Here is a 25,960-nt window from a genome sequence, read left to right as displayed (position 1 = left end):
AAGCTACGTGGCTGGTGATAGAGTGAGGTGCGTGTATCAGGCTGGGACCTGAGCTTAAGAAAAGCCCCAGCCCCAGTGGCCGTTTTCTTCATCCTCGCTTAGTGTAATGCAGTCTCCACTACTTGAGCATACTGAACACGAGTATTCTGTTCCTGTTTTGTCTGGTTCTCTCCTAGACCTCCCTTACAGATTTGTCAGTAGTAACAGATGTCAGGGCACAGTTCTCAGAGCACGTTGTGGCCGACCACCCCAGGGTCCTAGGGTTCTTTCTGTTTTTATGGCAGATCCGGCTTCGTCTTTCTAGGAAACAAAGGATTGTCTTCTACTGGACCACTTTGTCTGGATCACCCCAGATATCTCCATCCCAATTGTCAGGGGATGCTGTTAGTTTCCTAGTCTGTATGATACCCAACCTCCCCACCCCTCTTCCTTCCATCCCCTGGCCCCCATTCAATAGCTAGCTCTGCCGCTGTGGGACCCACCAGTGTGATGAAGCAGTACCTCTGGTGTGCTGAATACTGGGACTGGCACAGAGAGGCTCTATGGCTGATGTGAATCTTCCCGACTGGACTACTTGGTGAGTTTCCCCGGAGCTGTTGAGCACACAGGCTTCCCCACCTACCCTGGTTGCTCACCATGCCATCGATGTCCTTTGTGGACATGGCTTCAGGTATCATACCAGAGACTCCTTAGAGTCGGAAGCAACCATTTATGATGATCTAGTCCGACTCACCCACAATGAACAGGGACATTCACAGCTAGATCAGGTTGCCCTGCGTGTCACCTTGGAAGGGACAGGGCATCCACTGCATCTGGGCAACCTGGTCCACTGCGCAGAGTCACAGAATGTCCCGGGTCGGAAGGGACCTCAAGGATTGTGGATCTCCAACCCCCTCCCCCGCTACGTGCAGGACCATCAACCTCCCCATTTCATACTAGACCGGGCTGCCCAGGGCCCCATCCAACCTGGCCTTGAACACCTCCAGGGATGGACGGGGCATCCACAGCCTCTCTGGGCAGCTGTTCCAGCACCTCACCGCTCTCTCTGTGGAGAACTTCCCCCTGCCATCCAACCTAAATCTTCCCTCCCCCAGCTTAAAACGTTTCCCCTTGTCCCTTGCTATGAAGGATATTTTCCTTATATCTAACCTAAATTTTCCCTCCTTCTTTCCTTTAGCTCCCCTTTGGGTATCGAAAGGCTGTTACCAGGTCACCTCGGAGCCTTCACTTCTCCGGGCTGAACAGCCCCAGCTCTCTCAGCCTGTCCTCACAGGTGAGGTGTTTGATCCTTTGGTTCTTTTTTTTTTTTTTTCCTTGTGGCCGTCCTCTGCATGTGCTCCAACGGGTCCATGTCTCTTCTGCACTGAGGGCTCTTCATATGGACGCAGTACTCCAGGTGAGGCCTCTTCAGCACAGAGCAGAGGGGCAGGATCACCTCTTTTCAGCTGCTGACCGCACATCTTTTGGTGCAGCCCAGGATGTGGCTGGTTTTCCGGGCTGGGAGGGCACTTTGCTGGCTCGTGTACAGCTTGCCATCCACCAGGTCTTTTGGGACAGGCCTATGCTCAGCCCTTTCATCCCCCAGCATGTATTGGTAGTGGGGGGTTCCCTTGTCCCAGGTACAAGACACTGCGCCTGGATTTGTTGAAGCTGATGAGGTTTGTCTGTGCCCGCTTCTCAAGCCTGTCTAGGTCCCCCTGGCTGGCATCCTGTCCCTCTGGCGTGTCGCTGCTCCCCACAGCTTGGTGTTGTCAGCAGGGTTTCTGAGGGTGCGCTCGATCCCGCTGGTGATGTCACTGACGAAGATATCGAAAAATCTCAGCCCCGGCACGGACCCCTTTGAGATGCCATTCATCACCGATCGCCATCCGGACACGGAGCCATCGGCTCCTGCACTCCCTCCTGCAGCCGGGTCTTTGTCCATTGAACAGTCCACCCATCGAATCCGTGTCCTTCCAATTTGGAAAAAAGGATGTTGCGGGGTATTGTGTCAAAGGCCTTACTGAAGTCCTGGTAGATGATATCAGTGGCTCTTCGCTTGTCTATTGATGTCTAGGGACACCATCACAGACAGCCAATGGATTAGTCAAGCAGGATTTACCCTTGGTCCTCTGGATGCTCCAACAGGTCCATGTCTTTTCTGCACTAAGGACTCTACATCTGGACACGATCCCTAGATATGGGATTATGTAGAATATGGTCTCAGATAAGGGAAACCACTTTACTTCAAGTCCTACAGGAGCTAATGAGAACTTTAGAAATCAAGTGGGAGTTCCATACTTGCTGGCACCCTCCTTCTTCAGGGAAAGTAGAATGAATCAATCAGATGCTGACAAAGCACTTGTCAAAATGCATTTTAGAGACCAAATGACCATGGACAAAGCGTTTACCTTTAGCCCTTCTCAGAATACGAACCGCTCCCAGAAAAGACTTAGGAGTATCACCATATAACATGCTGTTTGGGTTGCCGTACTTGAGAGGGAGGGGTGAGATGCTCACTCTCGAGACCAAGGATAAGTTTCTTAAGAACTCTTGGAAATCTGGCCCTCGTATCTCCATGGAGAAGTACAAAACATACCGAAAAACAACAGGTTGGTAATGGACCTCATTGGAAATGTATCATAGCAACAGCATCGGGGAGATTGCAAGCCTGAGATGCTCAACCAGTGAGCGAGTGCCAGGAGAGCATTACCTGCGTTCGGTTTAGAGTATAGAACGGAATGAATTTCGCTGACTGGTGCACAGTTTCTCCCTTGCTAATGGGGCATATGAGCCCAGTATTGCAATAACAAATAAACTTTGCTGCTATCATTAAGTTTCTTGCCTAACCCGAAATTTTTGAGTATTTCTCACATGGTCTTGTTCAATATGTTTGTCAACTCCCTTGCTGTGGGGGATAGTGTCCACCTGTAGTAAGTACACTGATGAGACAAAGCGGGTGAAGTGGTTGGCACGCCAAAAGGCTGTGCTGCTAGACCTGGACAGGCTGGAGAGCTGGGTAGTATCAAACCAGATGAGCTGTAACGAAAGCAAGTGTTGAGTCTTGCACCTGGGAAGGAATATCCACAAGTATCAGTACAGGCTGGGATATGACATGCTGGAGAGGAGCTCTGCAGAGAAGAATCTGGGTGTCCTGGTGGATGACAGGTTGGCCATGAGTCAGCAGTGTGCCTTGGCAGCCAAGAAGGCCAATGGAATCCTGGGGTGCATTAAAAAGAGCAAGGGAGCTGATCCTCCCCTTTTGCTCCTCTCTGGTCAGGCCTCACCTGGAGTACTGCATCCAGTTGTGGGTTCCCTGATACAAAAATGACAGGTTTCTCCTTGAGAGAGTCGAGCAGAAGGCCACGAAGGTGATAAAGGGCCTGGAGCATCTCCCCAGTGTGGAAAGGCTGAGTGACCTGGGTCTGTTCAGCCTTGAGGAAAGAAGACTAAAAGGGGATCTGGATTAATGCTTATTATATTAAGTGTGGGAGTCAAAAGGACGTGGCCAACCACTTTTTAGAGGTCTCTGGGGACAGAAGAAGGGGATATGGCCATAAACTGGAACACAAGAAGTTCCGCACCAAAACGAAAGGAACTTCTTCACAGTAAGGATGATGGAGCACTGGAGCAGGGAGGCTGTAGATTTTCCTTCTCTGGAGATATTTCGCCTGGATGCCCATCTGTGCAGCCTGTGGTAGGGAACCCATTTTGCAAGGGGGGTTGGACTCAGTGATCTCTGGAGCTCCCTTGCAACCCCAGTTTTGTGATTCTGTGATTTTATTCATTGCTTCTTGCAGCAATGCAGCGTTTCAGAAGAGAGAAAAGCACGGCGGGCGTAAACTGGGTTTCTGTGGTTGGTAAAGCTGTGCTGAGAACTGGGCTGACTACTGCACCTGGAAATGTGTGCAAAGTCTGCAGACACAGAAGAATTACTTTTCCTTGCAGGTTGGGCTTGTCTAAGGTAGGTGATTGCTAGGTGAGCTTGTGCTTTAAAGCATCAAGTTGTATAAATAAGGAAACTTTAAAAGCAAGATTGCCAGTTCTTTTTTACCTAGGTGATTTTTTGCAAGGAGAGATTTGAAATGCTGCTTGCTAATGGAAGATGGAGAGAGGAGAATCAAGTCAAAGGCATGCTGTGCATAGCCACCACGTAGCATCTGCGCCGCTCTCCCCCTGCACAAAGGAGGAGCAGCTCAGCAAGCTTGGCCTGGGCCATGGAAGGGAGCATACAAACATCTGGACCAACCCCAACGGAGCGGGTTCTGCAGGTTGGTTGTCTTCTGCTGTTTGTCTCCCATCCTGTTGCTCAGGGGTAGACGTGTTCTTGATCAGTGCTAATAGGAAACTTTCATGACATTTTTGTTTCAGCTGTCCCAATGCTTTGATCCCTTGCTGCTGGGATGGGGCGTTTGCAGAATGACAATGTCCAGTCAGATGTTGGGGATGAGTCTACGCACCGGGGTATGTCTGGCAGGACTGAGGCTTGGGGACCAGGCCAGGTCAAATCCAGTGCACTTTGCTCTCATTCTTAGTGCTTGCTTTTGCTCAGGAGGGTGGGTGGTGAGCCTTATGAACCAGTGCCTGCAGATGGGGTTTGTGGAGAAAGAGGTCCTGCAGGCCTTGTGTGACACCCATGGAGCTATAGTGAGGCTGCATCAGTGTAAAACACCAGAAATCCCCAGAGGTGTGAAGGTGAGCTGTGGGCACCAGTAACACAGGAGGGAATGTGCATGCTTGGGTTTGGATGCTTCTGTGTGTTTTAAGTGACTGTGATACCACTGCTCAGTCAGTTTGAGTGCGTGGAACAAGTGTGACATCCTCTTTGACTGAGTCCTGTGAAAGGAGTCCTATGAATTTGAGATCTGAGTTCAAGCCTGTGGGCATCGTCCAGGAGTTGGGGAAGAGTACGAGGCAAGGAAAGTTGGGTAAGAGGATGAGGCTTCGGACCAGGAACCTCTTCCATCGGTATTAAATCTTGTTGTTCTCTTTTTGGATTAGGAATCCATGTGGGTCTTTTTATGAAGAACAGCCTCGTTGTGCAGCTTATGAATTAATTCATTCACGCCTGTTAGCTGGTTTTCTTTCCTACATGAAGCTGCAATTGAAATGGACACTTTGTGATCTGATCCCCTCTGGCATGCTCAGATCAGCCAAGTTGGCAAGGTCTGGCACAGGCTCAGAGGCGAGGCCACAGCAGCTCTTCCGTTGTGACACAGAGCAGGGACATAGAAGTGGAAGAAGGCCCCACAGCTGTACAGGGGAAATTCCACACAATCATCAACTTTCCATCTGAAAGGTAAAGAGGACTTTGTTTTCCAGCAACCATCATTATTGTTTGGGTGGGTTGTGTTGTTGTTTTTTTTTTCCCCCATTATTTCTTGCGCCAAAACATGTGGAAGATAAATTAAAGTAACGGTGCCTGAAGTGAATTGTTGCAGTGAATCTCTGCTCCCTTTGGACTCTGAGATTCAACTAACATATTCGGTTTAGCCACACGAGGCTGCCATTCCTTCCTTGCTGGGCACGCAGTCACGAGATGTATAAAGCCATGCTGACGTCTACCCTGGCCTGAGCTGGCTCTACCTTGAAACGTTGGGGTTTTCCAGCTGTCGGGGCCACATGCCTGAAACCAGTTCTGGTTCTCCTCTAAGCAGAGCTGTTGGTCAGACCTGCTGGCACTAGAAACTAAACTTGGCGGTGAGATGGGGCCGACGAGGTGTTGATGTCAGAGTCAGAGGTGCTTTTGAATTTCCTTTATGGCTGCACGGTTCCTCAGAAAGCAGTTACGCCTGCTGGCTCCAGAAGAGCCATCCCTTAGATGCTGTCCTGTACAGCCGCGGAGCCTTTGCTCACGTGCTCTGCATCTTGCTTGACACAGTTTAGGGGAATTTAGCCAGCAAGACTTCAGGGCTGAGCTATAGGAGTGGAACCATCCTCAACTGCTTGAAAGAGAGCGAGTTTCTAAGTTGTGCTTCAGCAGAAACCAGGCGGTGCCAGGAACAAGCAACTGTTGGCAAGAGCTCAGTGCAGCTCTTCCCTCACCCCGCACCACGCACGACTCACACCAGTCACTGTTTTCTCTCTCCAGACAACGTCCACCCAGCAAGACGAAGGAATCACCAGCTGGCAGTTGGCGTTCCTGCTTCAGCCTGCGGAAACCATCCTCTGTGGCCAAACGCCGACTGCAGCGCAGTCCCAGGGAGCCCTCAGAGACAGAAGTCGTGGTGCTGGCAGGTAAGGGTGTGAATCCAGCTTTCAAAGCCTTGCTTTTCAGCAACATAGAATTCATGCAATACAAGTGGACTTGTACCTCCTTCTAGCATTCAAGCCCGTGCCTAACAACAACTTCGGTTAACTCCTGTCTTTCCCAAATGAGTCTCTTGTTAAGTCAAGATCTGGACCTGCACAAGGATTGCTGTCAAGACAGTGGCACTGTTGCTGGAAGCCTATTTGCTTCTTTCCGCCATCACTACCTAACCAAATGTCAATGACCGCTTTCATAATTCAGCCTGTCAGTGTCTTGGTTTTGTTTCCCTAGGGGGGACGAGGAGACCACGGGATTCTTTGCTCAGCTGACAGCGCAGACTTAATTAACAGCTATTGCTAACTCCATTCTTTGTTGTTGTTGTTTAGAGCTGGCCAGGGAGCATCTAGCATGCTGCTTAAAGCTACTTGACAGACAACACCAAGACATTGGACAGTGAAAGTTTGACACTAACCCTTGTGTATCCTTCCTAGGTGAATCGAGCCCTTGTCTACCCAGAAGAGCCAGGGCAAGCAGCGATGATGCGCTGTGTGCTTCCATCAATGGAGAGCTCTTAGGAAGCACAAACTGCTGCTGTTCAGATGACAGCCTTCCACATAACAACAGCGATGGAGAGAAGGAGCTCATCTGAGTTCATGCCCTCATTTTTCCCGGCTGTGCTGAAGATGCTGACCTGAGCCTGCCAGACACCAGCCTGGTCACCAGCCTGGACTGTGACCCAGTGCCTTTGCAGAGCAGCCCAGCCCAAGCACAGTCCGAGTGCCCCAGCAGCAGCACCTCCACGCAGGAGCAGGTCAGCATCGCTGAGGAGAAGCCGAGCCTCTTGGAGGGGGACTTAGAATCAGGCCTCCAGCCCCAGGCACCGGGCAGCAGCACTGAGAGCTCTGAGCCACTCTCTCCGTGACAAGAGAGGATGAGTCCCATCTTTACCCTGGACCTCTCATGCCCTCCTGTCTTTTACATAATAATAAAAGCACGCTTGTGCTCAATCAACGCCTTGACTGCCTTCCGAGTCTTCATTCACAGAGACTGGGACGAATGCAACGAAGAGCAAGGCACCCCAGCTTGCAACGCGATGGCTGTGGGGTGCGCACAGCAGAGCTCTGGGTTTGTTCCCGTTCTGTCTGGCTTTGGGACGTCTGCAGCGAGAGCTCAGCTACCATCTGGTATGGTAGCAAATGATGTTTAGCATCCTGGATGCTGCTCATGATAATCCCGAGCTTCCTGGCTGTGGCTTTGTGATGCTTTTCAGGGCTTTTTGATGCATTTCGAAGCCTCGGCTGCTCCCTAACGCCTCTCTCCTCCTGCCGTGTCCATTCCTGGCTCCCGACCTAGGAGCTGGCCGTGCAGACCTGTCGTCATCACGCTGCGGCAGGAGGAGCTCACCTTGAGCAGCATCTCCCTTGCCCCGCCCCCTGCCTCTGATTGGGCAGCGGCGGCGCCGCCCCGCCCCCGCGGTCTCCTTGGTCCGCGGTAGCTCCGCCGGCTGCCGTTGGCCGAGCCGCCGTGCGCGGGAGCGAGCGTTGGGAGCCGGCTGTCGGAGGCGCGGCTCTCCTCGCAGTGCGCCGCTCCTGCCGCCTGGGCCGCCCCGCAGGACAGCGCGGCGGCAGCCGGAGCTGTCCGGGCAGCACCGAGAGGGAAGCCGCGGCGCGACGGGAGCGAGTGCTGAGGACAGCTGTGCCGGAGGTGTGCGGGAGAACGGTCCCGGGACGGGGAGGGGGGCCGTGCGGGGCTCCAGGAAGCTGCAGGGAGGCGACGGGGGGGGATCTAGCGAGATCTGAGGCTGTAGGCGGCTGCGAGGGGGTGTGGGGGTTCTGGGGAGCTGGATGATCGTTGTGGTCCTTTTCAGCCCCCCTGCCGTTCTGTGGTTCTGGTAAACGCTGTGGAAAGTGAAAGTGGTGTTTCTGCATTGGATATTTAAAAGGGCAATTAATCTAAAGAATGAAGCTGTAGCATGTCCTTAGAAATAGCTGATGTGAAAAGTAAGATTACCATATACGTATTAGTGACATATTTTAGAGACATAGTTACCGAATTACGTGACCAATTCTTTCTCCCAAAGCTGCAACAGACTTTAAATGTTCTAAACAATGTGGGTATAGTATTCTGACCTGGGAAACGTACTGTAAGGTTGTTCATTAGGCCAGCAGAAGTGGAGTCCATTGAACAAACTCTCAAGGAGTCGGGGCCTTTACACAAAGCAGAACTGTCCCACTCTGTGGGAACGTTAGGATGCCGTAGGCAGGCTCCAAGATACTGCCCTCTGTCCTCCTTCCAAGCTTATCTCTAAGCAAGGACAGACGGATGACCTGAACATTGACCCAGTGCAAACGGCACAAATGCTAGGGGGTAATGAAGCAGTTAAGAGGTTATGTTTATGTTGTAAAGTAGACATCCAAAACTTACGACCAGATGTTTGTTAAGAAAGCAGTTGTTAGAAGGCAATTGATCAACTAAGATATTTGTGGTTGGGTGGTAAGGATTTGTGCTTTCTTGGTATTCGTACAATTAGTGAAGTGTCGCGAAAGAGTGTGAACCTGCAGTACTCAGCCAGTGAGGAGCCGGGGAGAAAGAGATAAGGGTCGGGCAGTAGGGGATAAAAGACGTAACACTGTTTTCTCTGCGCTCTCCTGCTTGCAGGAGGCCCGCCATTGCAGTTGGGAATAAAGATAGATATAACGATCAGAGATACTGTCCTGGAAAATTATTTGGCTATTTCCAACAATGCTTATAAATATCTTAGAGAAAGCCTATTGCATACTTGTCCAAGGTACTAGACCCTGTATCTCGAGGTTGGCCTGAATGTGTCCAGGTGGTAGCAGCAAGTGCCCTATTGGTAGAAGAGAGAATGTGTGTACACTTTGGGGGTGTAAGGAGTAAATTGTTGGGACTTTGATAGTATGTATTTGTCCCCCCCAAAGAGATTGCTCCTCATTTTGAGGTATGATCATTAACAAAAAAAAAAAAAAAAAAAAAAAGCAAATTAAAAAAAAAAAAAAAGGAATGAGGGCAGGAATCCACTCCTTGACCTCTTAGAAAAGCACGGTGCCAAATTCTCCCCCACGGAGATGAATTGGGCACAGAATAATTGGCCCAACTTAGAGGGAGTTGTGGATCATATAGATTCCCTCCACAAGCAAACTCGTATGGTGGAGGAAAAGGGAAAATCAATCACTTGTGCAGTTTCAGGAGCTGCTCTTACTGCTGCCGTAGAGATCCACAATGAACAGCACACGGCAGAAACCCAAATTATTCAGTCCTTGCAGGAATTGGTTACAAAGACAAATCAGAAAACCTGGTGATCCTTCTCTGCCTTCCGATAGAAACTGGGCATGCATATGAAGAGACTGAAAGTGGGTATTCTGATGTTCGTATCGAGGAGGTCTCCCTATTCTGCTACAGAACTAGCCAAATAAAGGAATGTTTTTGGTTACACACCTAGGAAATCAGTATGTGTGGAAAGTGCCACTAACAGCGGGAGATGAGATCCTGTTGATTGAAAAGGAATCAGAGGGTTACTGGGGACCACCACTGGCAACCACTGTGCCCCGTGGTCCCTTACTCAAAGAGCTGATTATTGGGATGATTACTCCCCAGGACAACTAGTGTTGATTGATTTGCCCCACCCTGGTCCTGTCCCTTTAACCCTCAGGGAGACTCTTAACAAATACATCTGAAAGGCTCAAGATGATCAGGAGGAAATGTACAAAATTAGCTATCTGGATTTCACCTACCTTCTAACTTTGGTTCACTTGGGACCAGGAAGTTTTATGTTTGTTTTGTTTTTTCCAGTTATGCTTCCTCTAACCTTGGTTCCTTTGGAACCGGGAAGTTCTCTCTTGTTTTCCAAATGCTAATGAATGCTGATCCTATTTCTGTGCCTCACATGTTCCCTTCTCGCTCTGTTCCTTTCTCTGGGATCCCCATGGTATCATTAGTCACTGTTTTGGACAGGAATCTTCTTCAGATTAATTTTTGTAATTGCTTATGATGACCTTATCACAGTCACTGGCTGCTCATGGAGCCATGCCCATATTGGCCGTACTGGGCATATGGGACTGAATTCTAATTCTAACAGAGGCTTAACCCTTTCAACCATGGTTAAACACAGTGATTAAATGCATTCAGGAAATGAATAGGGCCAGGATAGCACTGGCCGATTGCCCCCAACTCCGGAGAGATGCAGGATAAAGAATAAAACTAGGGTGTCAGATTAACAAGTGATCTTGTGCATTGCTACACCCCTGCAGTTTTCCCTATCAGCACTGGGAACAAATCAGCAGTTATTATGTAGTGTATTATCTCAGTGGGAAAGAACTAATATAAAAAGTCCACCAGTTAATTGTAGATGCACTTGCCATAATTCAAATAATGTCTCCCTAGCTCTAAGTTGTGGAAGGTAAAAGAAATGCTTTACCCACTGAATTTTGAAAGGTGATTTGGGACAATGCATACAAATTTCAAAGAGAATTTTAATCTTGGTGACATCTAGTTAATTTTACTTGTGATCCTCTCACTAACTATGCCACAGCTTTTGTCCTAACAATATGCAATGCTTTGGTACATATCATATACCTAATAATTGTGCTGGGACTGAATCACAATGGAGTTGGGTTTTTTTTCCTGCAAAGAAGAAAGAATCCCAAATGCTTGTGGAGAAAGAAGATTCAGGGATTTCCTTTTCTTTCTCGCTAGCAGATCTTGATGCTCTCCTGTTCCTGCCTGTGGGCTGCTTGTCATGCCAGAGTCCTGCAGTCTCCAGAAGCTACCCCACATGGTACCAAAAGAGATCATGGACCTGGATTCAGGCATTCCTCATTCTCCCACTGCATGAGCTCTCATGGAGCAGCATGCTCCTCAAAAGTGGTCATGGTCATTTTGTGCAGTTACACAGTGTTTGTGTACTTATGTAGGAATGGAATGTTGTTTCTGCATTAGAACTAATAACGTGAGTATTTTATGTCGTTGTTTCTGCTCCCATCTTGTGTTGTTTGTCAGTACTAATAGCTCTTCTGTCTCTCCCAAATAGCATGGGTTTGTTCTTTTCTTTTTGGGTTCAGTATCATTTCTTGCCATTATGGAGTGTTTCTCTTCCTTTCCTTTGTTTTCAATGCTGTTAATTGACGCCTCATTGGAGCTACAATGACCCAAACACAGACTACTATGCACTGACCAAGTGAGATGCAAAAAGAAGAGGTAGGCTCCAAAACAGGCTTCGGGTGAGTGCTGTGTATGACTTGTGGTTTCTAGAATGACACCTAAGTCTTACTAACCCGTGTTGTTTAGTATCTCGTGTGGAGGTTTCTTTTCTCCTTCCAGGACTGGAGACTCCAGATGCTATTGCCCTTCCTGATCTCTTTGGGTTGCAGTGTTAGACATGCCCACATGCTTGGAAAGGGGTGATTCCTTCATCCTTATTAGAAAATCTTGTCTTGTGTTCAACAGGTGGCATTGGAGAACTGTGGCCCTCTGAGCCGTGCGAGGACGGTACTGAGGCTCTTGGTGGTTACAGCAGGAAACCAGAGCCATAGATGGGTGCCAAGATGCACTCCTTATTTTGTCCGACTAGCTATGTTGACCCCTGAGGCCACTCCCATGCTTGTAGAGGTCCTATATTCATGGCATTGGTTGTCCCTTGTGCTCACTTTGTGTTCACCAGATGTTCTTATTTTACACCATCTTCCCCACCATATACTTACAAGCAAGTGTTCCTCTTGGTCTCCATATCTCGCTCTGGCCAGGCAGATGCGGTGTGCCAACAAAACAAAGCATGCAGACCCTGAGAAGAAAAAAAAACAGGAGAGAAGCTGTCCTGGGTGAGACAGGAGAAGTGTCCCTTGAAGGGATGCTCCACTGGCACTGCCTCTCACATCCGCCGCCTGCACGTTCCTTCTCTCTCTTGTCTTCTAGGGCTCACAAAGTCCAAACGTACCCTGATGGAGTTCAACTCTAGCTTGACCAACACTCACCACGTCCACAGTAGCTGGCTTAGGCTCCCAATTACCAATGGGATGTCTGCGGCTTCTGTCACTCCTACCAAACACGGGTTTGTTCTTTTCTTTTTGGGTTCAATATCATTTCTTGCCATTATGCAATGTTTCTTGTTTCTCTTTTCTAGTGTTTCATGTTGTCAATCTGTGCCTCATTGGAGCTACAGCGACCCAAATGCTGACTGCTCTGCTTTGACCAAGTGAGATGCAAAAAGAAGAGGTAGGCTCCAAAACAGGCTTCCAGTGAGGGCCATGTATGACTTGGGGTTTCTAGAGTTAACTTCTTCTTTTTCAGTTCCCTTTCCAGTTCTCTTTTGTTTCTTTTTTTTTTATTTCCCCCCCTTTTTCTAATTTATTTTCATTTTCTAATTCACTTTCTAATTGTAATGCTTTCCTTTTCTCCGATTCCTTTTCCAGTTCCTTTTATTTTTTTCATTGCTGTTTCTGAATAATTTTCTAATCTGTTTTTTCCCTTTCTTTTCCTTTTTACCTTTTTCTTTTTTCTCCTTTTCATTTTCTAATTCTTTTATATCCTTTTCTACTTCCTTTTATTTTTCTTTCTAATTTATTTTAAAAGTCTTTTTCCAATTCTTTTTTGTTTTGAATTCTTTTTCTACTCCTCTAATTCTTTCTTTTGCTAATTCTGTTTCCAATTCTGTTTCCGTTTCCAATTGTTTCTTTCTCTTTTTCTTCATTATGTTCCTTTTCTTTGTCATATTACTTTCCATATTTTTTTCTTCATCATATTACAATTCCCATTCCAATTCTCATTCAATTTCTTTTTCCTTTACCAATTATTTTTCCATTCCTTTTTCTAAATCTCTCTTTTTCTCTTTCTAAATCTGTTTTTTCTTTCCTGTTTCTAATCTATTTTGTTTTTCTATTTTTTTTCTAATTCTTTTCCTATTTCTTTTTCTAATTCTTTTCCTATTTCTTTTTCCTGTTGCAAGTCTTTTTCCTTTTTCTATTTCCTTTTTTTCTTTTTTGAATCCCAGTTCTTTTTCTAATTGTAGTTCTTGTGTTCTCTTTTTCTGGATAATTTTCCATTTTTTTTTTCCTATTTCTTTGTCTAATTCTAATTATTTGTCTAATTTTTTTTTTTAATTTTCCTTTTTTTCATTGTTTTCCAATTCCTTTTCGTTTCCTTTTTCCACTTCTCATTCTAACTTTAATTCTTCGTTTTCTTTTTATAATACTTTCTGTTTTTTCTAATACTTGTTTCATTTTCTTTTTTCCTTTTCTAATTATTTCTCTAATTCTTTTTCTAATTCTTATTCTACTCTTGTTTTTTTCTTTTTCTAATTCTTTTTCCAAGTCTTTTTTTCTTTTTTTCTATTTCGTTTTTTTTTCTAACTCCAACTCTTTTTCTAATTGTAGTTCTTTTTCTTTTCCCCATTCCAAATCTTTTCCCCAATCCACATCCTTTTCATTTTTTCTATTTCAGTTTTTTTCTTTTACATTTTCTAATTCTTTTCTGATTCTTCTTTTTAATTCGTTTTCGATTTTTTTCTGTCCTTTTTCTGAATCAGTTTCTTTTCTTTTTCTGATTCTAAATCTTTTTCTACTTCTCATTGTAATTCTTGATATTTTTCTATTTTTTTCTTTATATTTTTCCTTTTTCTAATTCATTTTATTTTTCTCAATCTTTTTCTAATTATTTTTGTTTCCAGGTTTTTCTTTTTGCATTTTTAGTTTTTGCAGTTTTTTCCTTTTCCAATTATCATTCTAATTCTTTTTCTTTATCCATTGGTTTTTCTTTTTCTAATTCCTTTTCTTTTCATATTCTTTCTCTTGCTCTAGTGCTTTTGTTTCCTTTCTCTTCTTTTTCATTTTCCAATTCTTTTTTCAGTTTTGATTCCATTTCCAGTTCTGTTTCCAATTCTTCATCTATTTTGTTTTCCATTTATTTTCTCAGTTCTTTTTTGTCCAATTCCTTTTCTTTTCATTTTCTTTTCCATATTCTTGTTTTTCTAATTCTATTTTTTCTAATTCTTTTCTTTTTTCTTATTCTTTTATTTTTCATGTTCTATTTTTATCTTTTTCTAGACTTTTTCTCACTCATTTTCTAATGGTATTTTATTTTTTCACTCTTTTTTCATTTTCTAATTCTAGTTCTTTTTCCAATTCTTTTTCTAATATTTTTTTCTAATTTTTTCTCATTTCCCAATTCTTTTTCCAGTTTTTTCTTTTTCCAATTCTAATCCTAATTCTTCTTCATTTTTCTTTTTCTAATTATTTTTCTCTTTCGTTTTCTAATTCTAATTATTTTCTTTTTCTGTTTCTAATTCTAATAATTTTTATAATTAGAATTCATTCTTTCCCCTTTTCTTGTTTTTTTTTTCCTATTTCTTACTCTAATTCTTTTTCATTCTTTTACTTTTTATCTTTTTCTAATTCTTAATTGTTATCCTTTTCTAATGCTTTTTTCCCTAATTAGTTTTCTTTTCCTTTTTCTTTTTGTAATTCTAATTCCAGTTCTTTTTTTCCTAATTCCAGTTCTTTTTCCACAGCCTTTCCCAATTCTTCTTCTAGTTTATTTCCAATTCGTTTTCTATTTATTTTCCTAATTCCAATTATTTTGTCTTTTTCCTATTCCCGTTCTAATTTAATTCTTCTTTTTTCTTTTTCTAATAATTTTTCTTTTTATAATTCTAATTATTTCATTTTCTATTTCCTCTTATTATTCTTTTTCTATTTCTTTTTCTACATCTTTCTTTTACTCTTTCCTTTTCCCTTTTTTCTTTTTTTTTTCCCCTATTTTCTTTTTTTTGTTGTTTCATTTTCGTCTTTTGTGAACCTGAAGTACTCAGGCAATGAGAAACCAGGGGAGGAGAAGGTAAGAGTCAGGTAATAGGGCATGAACAATGTCCTACTGATTCAGATTTCATTATTTGTGAAGAAAATACTACCAGTCTACAAGGGACTTATCCAGTTGGGTTGCATTGCCAGAATTCCAAACCCAAATAAACCAAAGGATGCCCAATTTTGTGGGTTTTCACTTGGTGTACTTGTATTGTCTGTGCGGATTCATGGTATTTTTGTACAGGTTTGTGGGTCTTCACTGGGCTTTGCAGAAGTCCGCCCTGGTTCACTGAAGACTTTTCAGGATCACTGGTCTTCACTGAGGTTCCATGAAGTTCACGTGGTTTTGTAAAATTTTGCATGGCTTCACTTCTGTTCACACTAGTTCACATATCTTCACTTTGGTTCAGTCAAGTCTGCACAATTTTGCTGGTCTTTGCTGCCTTAAAATTTTACTTCTTTTCTTAGTCCCTGACAGTTTGCGGGTGGAATCTCAATTTCTGAGTCATCTAGTGCTGCTGCCACTTCCCCCACCTTTCCAGGGTATGTGCCTGCAATTAAAATATCTACACACGGATACAATTTCACATTCTAAGGCAGTGAAACTTTCTGTCAAAGTTCAGTGAGGTGGCTTGAACAACAGTGGGAGTCTGCTGAAGGTATATCGTATCCCCTCCTGTGTAAAAGCAGTTTCTTTATCCTCTTCCTGCAAGGAAACTGTAAAGAACATGTTTTTTACATTGAAAACTGCCATCCAAATAGGCTCCAAAGCCTATTTCACCTCATACTCCAGCCCCAAACCATCAGTATTTCAGATCAAACTCCAGGTTCAAGTCCTTGCTAATTCACCCCAAATTGAGCTCCCAAAACCTCATTATTTCATCCCAAGTATCAGCCCCAAATCCTTACTATTTTCCCCCAAACTCTACTCCCAAGCCCTACCTATTTCACCCCAAACATCAGCCCCCAACACCCCCTGATGTCACCCCCCAAGGATGCTCCAGAATAACTCCCCCAGCGTTATTCCTTAATATCATCCCCCTATCATCCCAACATCACCCACCAGCATCAACCCAACAGTGTCACCCCCCAACATCACCACAGTATCAACCCTCAGTGTCACTCCAACATTGTCATACCCCAACGCTCTCACCCCAGCATCAGTCATTCATGTTAAATCCCAGTGGTACTCCAACATCACCCCAATGGTGTCACCCCAGTGCTACTTGCTGATGTCAACCCTATTGATATCCCAACATCACTTCACTGCAACCACAGTGTCACTTCCTCCAGTGTCGCTCTCTGAAATGTTAGATAATTCCATTAAGTGGGAAGCAGAATCTCCCTAAGCAAGTGTGCTATTACTATCTGACCCTTGAGAGATGGCAAGCCACCGAAGAGGAGAGAGAAGGAACATGCCAGCGGTAGATTCGATTGGCAGCACCAGCACGGCATCCCCCACTTCAAAGTGCACTTCCGTGCTTTCTCCCGCTTTCATTCTCCCCAGGGTCTGTAGGGTTTGTTCCACTTGCATGCTGTACCCATGCGGTCAGCGTGTGATACAGAGCCGAAGTGGAACATCAACTTGCAAAACAAGTCTTTGCAAGAACAAGACCAAATACCAAGGACAGCTCTCTCCACAAAACATTTGCAGCCACAGCCACAAATATCAACTCTGTTAAAACTGCCAAAATACCTTATTCAATTCCAGGATCATTCTTCAGTCAGGGGCCTTTAGATCCCCAACAGTATCACCACCCAGCATTCACTCCCTGATGTCACTCCCTCCAGAAAAGCCCCAACATCACCCTTGTCACTAGAATGACACACCAGAATCATTCTCCAGTATCCCCAATGTCAGCCCCCAGTAATACTACAACATCACCCCAGTGTCACCCCCCTGTTGAACCCCCCCAGCAATAACCCAACCTCATCCCCCCAACATTACTCCCTAATATCACCCCACTGTCACAGCAGTGCCACCCCAGTGTCATTCCTTGTATCACCCCAACAATGTTCCCCCAGCATCACCCCCTGATGTCACCCCCAGTCATACTCATTACCTCTCAGTGTCACTCCCCAAAATAAACCCAGTGTCACCCCAACAATTTCACCCCAGTAATGTCTCCCCCAATGTCACACTTAACATCACCCCAGTGTCACCCCCACGTTCCCCCCAAAACATCACTCCTTGATGTTAAACCCTAGTAATACCCCAACATCAACCCACAACTTCATTCCCCGACATCAACCCAACATCACTTCCTCCAGTGATAACCCAACATCGCCCCCAGTGTCACCCCCTAATAGCACCCCTGTATCACCCCAATTTCACTCCAGTGTCACCTCCCAGATCCACTTCCTGATGTCAATCCCAGCCACACCCCACCAGGACTCCCCAGTGTCATTTCCAAACATCACCGCAGCGTCACTCCCTGTTGAAACCCCCTTAAGATAGGGATAGCCCAATATCCTTCCTAGTAACATCACCCCAACAATATCATTCCTTGATGTTACCCCAAGCGATAGCCCAACGTCACCACCCAATGTCTCTTCCTTGTCACCCCAACGTCATTTCCTGATTCCTCCCTCAGTGATACCCCAACATCACTTCCCTTCCAGCATCACCTCAATAATATCACCCCCCCAACAACATCACTCCTTCATCTCATCCCCCAGAGAAACTCCAACATCACCCTACAGCATCACTGCACAACCTCGACCCAGTTTCACCCCAGTATCACACCAGTGTGCCCCCATCAGTGTCACCCCAACAATGTAACCCCAATATCACTCCCTGATGTTACCCCCTAGTGAAACTCCAGCAGCATCCTAGTCTTATCTCAGTGTAACCTCCCAGCTTCACTCCAACAATGCTACTCAAAAAAAAACCCCAACATCACCCCCACCAGTAATTACCGCCTGTAATACTGCAATGTGGTGGAAAATGCAACAACAATAGCATTAATAGGTTGCAATAAGTGAGGACTTGCTCAAACACAGCAGCTGTGAACACAAAAACAAGGAACAAAATCTGCTTAACTTTAGAAGATCTCAAGCAAGCAGGGACCTCTAGCAAAAGCCTCTCATTCCCACTGCCAACACTTAAATAAGGCCTGGGAGGAGGGTGGAGCCAGGATCCACCCCTTCCATCACTCAGGTGCATTTCATGAACCTGAGCTCCTCTGGTTTGTCCCTTCTCAATCATTGTTTCAAGCCACAACTTAGGGTCTCCACTACATTCCCCCCAACAATATCACTCCAACATCACTCCCTGATGTCCCCCCCTGTGATAGTCCAACATCACCCCCCAGCATCACCCCCCCACATCATCCCAGCCCAATGTCAGCCCTATGTCACCCCAGTGTCACCCGCAGAGTCACCAATTTTAGAAAGTCAGGCAATTTTACCAATTGCCTTTGAGGACAGACTTGAATCAAAATATGTGTGCCATTGTTGCTCATCCACTGATAACACTCCCCTTGCCGGACAGGCAGATCCAATCGCCTGCTTGTTATTTGTCTTTTTTTTTTTGCTTCAGGCCTTATAGGAACTGTTAGGTTACAGTCAGAAGCAGTGATTGAGCACGTGGTGAGGGGTGTAGCCAGCCCTGTGAGCACAGGTGGAAGCAATTCACCTATGGGAGCGGATAGGGCTGACCTTGGCTCCACCCCCTCCCTGACCACATTTAAGGGCTGGGAACAGTAAGGGCAGCATCCCTACCTGGGGGTTGCCTCCTTGGGAGTGAGTGTAGACCTTTGGAAAATGGTGATTATTGGCTCTTGCTGCTTGTTGTTGTTACGTTGGCTCTTGCTGCTTGTTGTTGTTACGTTGGCTCTTGCTGCTTGTTGTTGTTACGTTGGCTCTTGCTGCTTGTTGTTGTTACGTTGGCTCTTGCTGCTTGTTGTTGTTACGTTGGCTCTTGCTGCTTGTTGTTGTTACGTTGGCTCTTGCTGCTTGTTGTTGTTACGTTGGCTCTTGCTGCTTGTTGTTGTTACGTTGGCTCTTGCTGCTTGTTGTTGTTACGTTGGCTCTTGCTGCTTGTTGTTGTTACGTTGGCTCTTGCTGCTTGTTGTTGTTACGTTGGCTCTTGCTGCTTGTTGTTGTTACGTTGGCTCTTGCTGCTTGTTGTTGTTACGTTGGCTCTTGCTGCTTGTTGTTGTTACGTTGGCTCTTGCTGCTTGTTGTTGTTACGTTGGCTCTTGCTGCTTGTTGTTGTTACGTTGGCTCTTGCTGCTTGTTGTTGTTACGTTGGCTCTTGCTTCAATCTTTCCCTTTTTTGGGGTTCCTGACCACTTTCAAGGGCTGGAGACCATAAGGGCAGTACTTCTCTATGGAGACTTCTTCCTTTGGGGTGTGGGGTGAGTGTGTTTGGAATGGGGTAATTGGTTCCTTCTTTATTGCTAGATTGTAATCTCCTTTTCTGGGGGGCTCCTGATCACATTTAAAGTCTGGCATCAGAATGAGCAGCTACTGTACCTGGAGAATGTTTCCTTTAGAGCATAGAGTGAACCCTTAGAACAGAATGATTGATTCTTTATTTCAGGGTTGCAATCTCTCCTTTTTTGGTAGATCTTGACCCCACTTAAGGGCTGTAGCAGCCTTAAAGGTGGTATCTGTCTTCAGAGACTGCCTCCTTGGGAGTATGGGGCGAGGTCTGGTCCTTGAGAAAGGGTGAGTGATTCCTTCTTATTTTAGGGCTGTGATTTTTCCTGTTTTTGGGGCATCCTGACCACATTTAAATGCTGGCACCTGTAAGGGCAGCATTTATCTCTGTAGACTGTCTCCTGTGGAGCATGGGCAAGTGTTGGTCCTTGGGAAGGGGGTAAGTGGTTTATTTATTTCAGGGCTGTAATCTCTCTCTCTCTCTCTCTTTTTTTTTTTTTTTTTTTTTTTTTTTTTTTTTAGTATCCTGACCACATTTAAGGGGTGGAAGCCACAAGGGCAGCATCTCTACCTGGAGACTGCTTCCTTGGCAGTGTGGGCTGAGTGTTCATCCTTGGAATGGGATAACTTTTATTCTTTTTTTTTATTTCAGGGCTGTGATATCCCCTTCTGGGGTATCCTGACTACATTTAAGGGCTGGTGGCCATAGGTGCAGCATCCTGGTGGCAGCTTCCCTTGGAGAGTGGGGTGAGTATTTGGAACGGGGCATGTAATTCTTTCTTTATTTCAGGGCTGTGAGCTCCACCTTTTTGGGGGGATCCCAAACTGGATTAGAGCAGCTGTATTTGCATGTTTGTCATCATGATGCCCTTTTTTCTTCTCTAAGGGAGATGAAGGTGTTATCTCCCTTTCTCTGATATGGTGATTGAAGGACTGACATGTTTCTTTTTTTCATTGCTCCCTCATTTCTGGAATGCTTCTATCAGCCTCAGGATAATGCTGGTTAGCTGACTGAGCATTGCTGTTGTGGGAATGCCCAGAGCTAACATCCTTTTCCATAAAGAGGTTCTTCATTCTCCAGGTCTTCTAAGCAAATCTTTGAGCTTGTTATCTTCTGGTTCCACCTCTGTTCACCATTTCATGGTTCTTACAGCATGATCTCCAACCTGGGGCTCCAAACATGGTTTGTGTGCACCTCCATCATCCCATTTCATGACTGTAGTTAAGAGTGTCATGCACTGTTCGAAACCTACAGAGTTGTTTAAGGGCATTCTGTGCGCCCTTACATGTAATAAATCAGCTGATCTCTTTTTTTTTTTTAGCTTGATGGGGTTTAGGGATTGCTGGAGTTTGTCTCATCAGGGGTGTAAGCACTCTGAGATCTACTGGGCAGGTAACAGAGCATTCCAAGCCCCGTGTTTGTGCACTAGCTTGTATGCAGGCAGGTTTCTGATAGCTGTGGGAAGCTCACTTAGGGATCAAATGGGTTGCAGGTGGCTCACTTTTCTCCATGGGGTCTATTCTCCCAGCCTGCTGCGCTACACGGCTGATGATAGAGTGAGGTGCTTCGACCAGGACATGAAGAACACTCCCAGAACATAGTGGCCATCTGCTTCATCCTCACTGAGTGTAATATGGTCTGCACCACTCGAGCATAGTGGTAACAAGTATTCTGTTCCTATTTTGTCTAGTTCTCTCCCATATCTCCCTTACAAATTTGTCAATGGTAATGGATCCCAAGGCATTGTTCTCAGAGCACATCGTGACTGATCACCTTGGGATCCTACAGTCCTTTCTGTTTGAACAGCAGATCTGACTTCATCTTTATAGAAGGCCAAGGATTATCCTCTTCTGGACCAATGTACTCAGCATCACCCCAGATATCTCCATCCTAATTGTCTGGAGATCCTATTAGTTTCCTAATCTCTATGACACCCAAACCCCCATCCCTCTTCCTTCCATCTCCTGTCCCCCATTCAATAGCTCTACAGCTCTGGTTCCCAACAGTGTGATGAAGTGAGGTCCCTGGTCTGCTGAATACTGGGACTGGTCCAGAGAGTCTCTGTGACGCATGCAGATTATCCCAGCTGGAGTACTTGGTACCATCTGTAATGATCTAGTCCAACTGCCACACAATAAACAGGAACATTCACAGCTAGATCAGGTTGCCCAGAGCCTGTCCCAGCCTCACCTTGGAAGGGACAGGGCATCCATCATGTGTCTGGGTAACCTGTTCCACTGTGTCACCACCCTCACAAGATTTTCTTGATATCTAACTTAAATTTTTTCTCATTCTTCCCTTTAGGTATTGAAAGGCTGTTACCAGGTCACCTCAGAGCCTTCAATTCTCCAGGCTGAACAGCCCCAATTTTCTCTCTTTATAGGAAAGGCATTCCACCCCTCAGTTCATATTTGTGGCCATTCTCTGGATGTACTCCAACAGCTCTATGCCTGTGTCCTACACTGCAGCCATCCAAATCCAGACACAGCACTCCAGGCGAGGCCTCACCAGCGTAGAGCAGAGGGGCAGGATCATCTCCCTTCACCTACTGACAACGCATCTTTGGATGGAACCCAGCATACAGTTGGCTTTCTGGGCTGGGAAGGTACATTGCTGAGTGCCCACTACTCAGCCTGTTGAGGTCCCTCTGGATGGTGTCCCGTCCCTCTGGTGTGTCACTGCACCCCACAGCTTGGTGTCATTAGGGTGCACTTGACCCTCACTGTCAATGTCACTGATGAAGAGGCAATCCTGGATGTTTATACAAACTTGGCAAAGAACCCCTTGAGAGCAGCCCTGCAGAGAAGGACTTGTGGATCCCAGTGGATAAGAAGCTGGACGTGAGCTAGCAGTGTGCACTTGCATCCTGGAAAGACAACTATATCCTGGGCTGCATTAAAAGAAGAACGGCCAGCAGAGAGAGGGAGGTTGTTTGTATTTTTTTTTCCTCCTCTACTCGGCTCTCGTGAGGCACCATCTGCTTAACTGCGTCCGGGCCTGGAGCCCCCAGCACAGGAAGGACTTGGAACTCTCAGAGCGGGTCCAGAGGAGGGCACTAAGATGATCAGAGTCCTGGAGCACCTCTCCTATTAGGAAAGGTTGAGGGAACTGGGCTTGTTTAGACTGGAGAAGAGAAGGCTCTGGAGAGACCTCATTGTGGCCTTCCAGTACTTGAGGGAGTGGATAAACAGGAGGGGAAACAGCTGTTTATGAGGGTGGATCATGATAGGACAAGGGGGAGTGGTTTTAAACTAAGACAGGAGAAGTTTAGGTTGGATATTAGGAGGAAGTTTTTCACTCAGGGTGGTGATGCACTGGAACATGTGCTTTAGAGTCACTTCCAGGAGGATCTGTTCTGCGATCATTCACAGCACGGAGGTGAGACTGACATGTTGGTAGTTCCTAGGGTCATCCTTTTTATCCGTAATAACAGGTGTGCTGTTGCCTTTTTTCTACTCACCAGGGATTTCACTTGACTGCCACAACTTCTCAAATACCATTGAGAATGGCTTGTTGACTGCATCAGCGAATACCCTCGTGACTCTGGGATGCATCTCATTGGGACCCATAGACTCCTGGATGTTCAGGTTCCTCAGGTGATCCCAAACCCTATCTTGACTCACAGTGTGGGGCAGGGAGGTTGTTGGTGGGGGTGGCATTGCTTTCTCAATCTCCACCTGCACAGCCAAAGGTGAGGGCTGGGTATAATGAGCAGTTATCAGAGAAGATGGAAGCAAAAGTGTTGTTGGGTATTTGAGCCTTTTCCTTGTGCGTTGTTCTCAGCTACAGTGCTGCTGGTGAGCAGCATCATGCACAGAATGCAGCCCCCCAATGTATGCAGGGTAGTGCTTTCATTACTGTGCAGCATTACTGGGAGCTGTGGTTCTCCCAGGTGCTGTAACGACTGCATGGAGTGATGTGTGGATCTTCATGAGAAGAGCTAGGAACGGAAAGCTGGATTTCCTGGAATGCCCCAGAATCCCACTTTGCTGACTGGTAATTGTCTGCCCAGCAGGTAAGGGCAGCGTACGCACACCAATGTTTACCCATTATGTAGCGTGGCACAACGTAGCACTCCCGGAGCTCTTTACTGCATTTTAGGGTACCCCAAAGGCTGCCTGTCCTTTCCACATTCTATTTGTCTCTGGCCTTTCACTGCAGTGTTCTCCTTCTCTTTACCCTAGACATTCTCTACTGCATTTTCTTGCTGTCTTGTTTTGGTGTTCTGTGCCCCATTGTCTTGGCCATTGTACTTGGCTTTCTTTGCTGCATTCTCTTCAGTGTTTGGTTTTGGTGTTTCTTGCCATGTTCTCTTGGCCTCGTGTTTTGGCATTTCTTGCCATGTTATCTTGGCTGTTGTCCTCAGCATTTCCTGCCATCTCACAGCCATTGCCTGGGCGTTCCCTGTGACATCCTCCTCGGTGTCCTGTTTTGGCGTTCCCTGTGGCATTCTCCTTGGCCTCCTGTTTTGGCCTACCCAGCCACCTTTTCTTGGCCTTGTGCATGGGCTTTTTTTGCCATGTTCTCTCTGGCCACTTGTTCTGGCGTTCCCTGCTACATCCTCTTGGCTTCCTGTTTTGGCACTTCCTGCCATGTTCTCTTAGCCCTTGCCTAGGCATTTACTGCTGTGTTCTCTTAGCCTTCTGTTTTGGTATTTCTTGCCATGTTCTCTTGCCCGTTGTCCTCGGCATTTCCTGCCATCTCATAGCCCTTGCCCGGGCGTTCCCAGTGATGTCCTCCTGGGCGTCCTGTTTTGGCGTTCCCTTCCCTGTGGCATTCTCCTTGGCCTCCTGTTTTGGCCTACCCAGCCACCTTCTCTTGACCTTCTGTATTGGCTTTCTTTGCCATGTTCTCTTTGGCCGCTTGTTCTGGCGTTCCCTGCCATGTCCTCTCGGCCTCCTGTTTTGGCATTTCTTGCCATGTTCTCTTGGCCTTCTGTTTTGGTGTTTCTTGCTGTGTTCTCTCGGCCTTTGCTGTTGGCCTTCCCTGCTGCACTCTCATTGCCCTCACCATAGCTTTTTGTTGTCTGTTTTCCTTGTTTTTGCCCTTCCCTTAGCCTTAGCTGTTTGCTTTGCCTTTACCTTGGATTTCCCTTTGCTTGTCCTGGGAGTTTGGCTCGCCTTTGCCTTTGGCTCTCTGGGATTGGCTGGGAGGCAGTGTTAATTGTAATCTTGACCTGAACCCCTAGCTTACTGAGAGCTCTAACGATAATTACATTTACCTGCAATGTGTCTGTCACCCTAACCCTTAGCCTGATGTAAAAAATGTCTCTAACCCGAAATGCAGCAATAAAAATAACACCCCTTGTTTTCTGTCAAAGTAACCTTCATCCTAATTGTAGTGCAGAAAAGAAGTCATAGTTAGCTTAACAATTCAAGCCAACAAATAGCATTAATTATATCCCTAATGCTCCTTTGTGACATCATTAGAGCAGTGTGCACAGGGTGCAGCCCCCACATATGTGGAGCAGTGCCTTAATTACTGTATTGTGTCCAACAGGTGGCAGCGGAGAGCTGTGGCACTCCTGAGCGCCATAACAACTGCACAGAGCGATCTGTGGCTCTTCATGAGAACAGCCAGGAACAGAAATCTACATTTCCTGTGATGCCCCGGAAGCCAACTTTGCTGACGGTAATAATCTGCCCAAGAGGTAAGGGCAATGTTTACCCATTACTTAGTAAGACACAAGGTAGAGTACCCGGAGTTCATTTCTGCATTTCAGTGTGCCTTACAGGCTGTCTGTTGTCTTCTTTCTGCGTTCCCCTTGCCTCTCCTCTTTGCCTGATTATTTCTTGCAGCATTCTCTTTGGTCTCTGTTTTGGTGTCTGTGGTGGCGTTCTTTTGGGCCCTGCCCTCCATTTTGGCGTTCCCTGCATTTTTCTCTTGGGCCCTGCCCTCCGTTTTGGCGTTCCTGGCGGTGTTTTCTTGGGCCTTGCCCTCCATTTTGGCGTTCCTGGCGGTGTTTTCTTGGGCCTTGCCCTCCGTTTTGGCGTTCCTGGCGGTGTTTTCTTGGGCCTTGCCCTCCGTTTTGGCGTTCTATGTAATGGTCTCATCAGTCTTGTGCTGTTTTGGCATTCCCTGAGGCCTTTTCTTCAGTCTTGTGCTGTTTTGGCATTCCCTGACGCGGCCTTCTCTTTGGGCCCGGCCCCTGACGCGGCCTTCTCTTTGGGCCCGGCCCCTGACGCGGCCTTCTCTTTGGGCCCGGCCCCTGACGCGGCCTTCTCTTTGGGCCCGGCCCCTGACGCGGCCTTCTCTTTGGGCCCGGCCCCTGACGCGGCCTTCTCTTTGGGCCCGGCCCCTGACGCGGCCTTCTCTTTGGGCCCGGCCCCTGACGCGGCCTTCTCTTTGGGCCCGGCCCCTGACGCGGCCTTCTCTTTGGGCCCGGCCCCTGACGCGGCCTTCTCTTTGGGCCCGGCCCCTGACGCGGCCTTCTCTTTGGGCCCGGCCCCTGACGCGGCCTTCTCTTTGGGCCCGGCCCCTGACGCGGCCTTCTCTTTGGGCCCGGCCCCTGACGCGGCCTTCTCTTTGGGCCCG

At 46.6% G+C, this 25,960-nt stretch overlaps 1 long non-coding RNA gene across 15 annotated transcripts; it reads left to right on the top strand.

The window, feature by feature from the left end:
* Positions 1-1,128: 1,128 nt before the first annotated feature.
* On the top strand, positions 1,129-25,587 carry LOC149915420 (uncharacterized). Of its 15 annotated transcripts, none has more exons than XR_016458957.1 (11): positions 1,129-1,273; positions 1,683-4,250; positions 4,351-4,443; positions 4,981-5,278; positions 6,071-6,216; positions 6,721-7,933; positions 10,946-11,443; positions 11,989-12,457; positions 20,078-20,172; positions 20,748-21,085; positions 21,731-25,587. It is a non-coding gene; the product is annotated as an uncharacterized LOC149915420 (long non-coding RNA). The 15 variants fall into 15 exon arrangements; XR_016458956.1 differs by having other exon boundaries at positions 10,946-11,466; XR_016458945.1 differs by having other exon boundaries at positions 10,946-12,457; positions 21,731-23,441; positions 24,926-25,587.
* Positions 25,588-25,960: the final 373 nt, after the last annotated feature.

Source organism: Phasianus colchicus, chromosome 19 (genome assembly GCF_987193195.1).
Source record: "Phasianus colchicus chromosome 19, bPhaCol1.hap1.1, whole genome shotgun sequence".
In the NCBI taxonomy this organism is placed as follows: Eukaryota; Metazoa; Chordata; class Aves; order Galliformes; family Phasianidae; genus Phasianus; species Phasianus colchicus.
The sequence above is the reverse complement of the archived record's forward strand: the minus strand, read 5'-3'. Positions and strand labels throughout refer to the sequence as shown.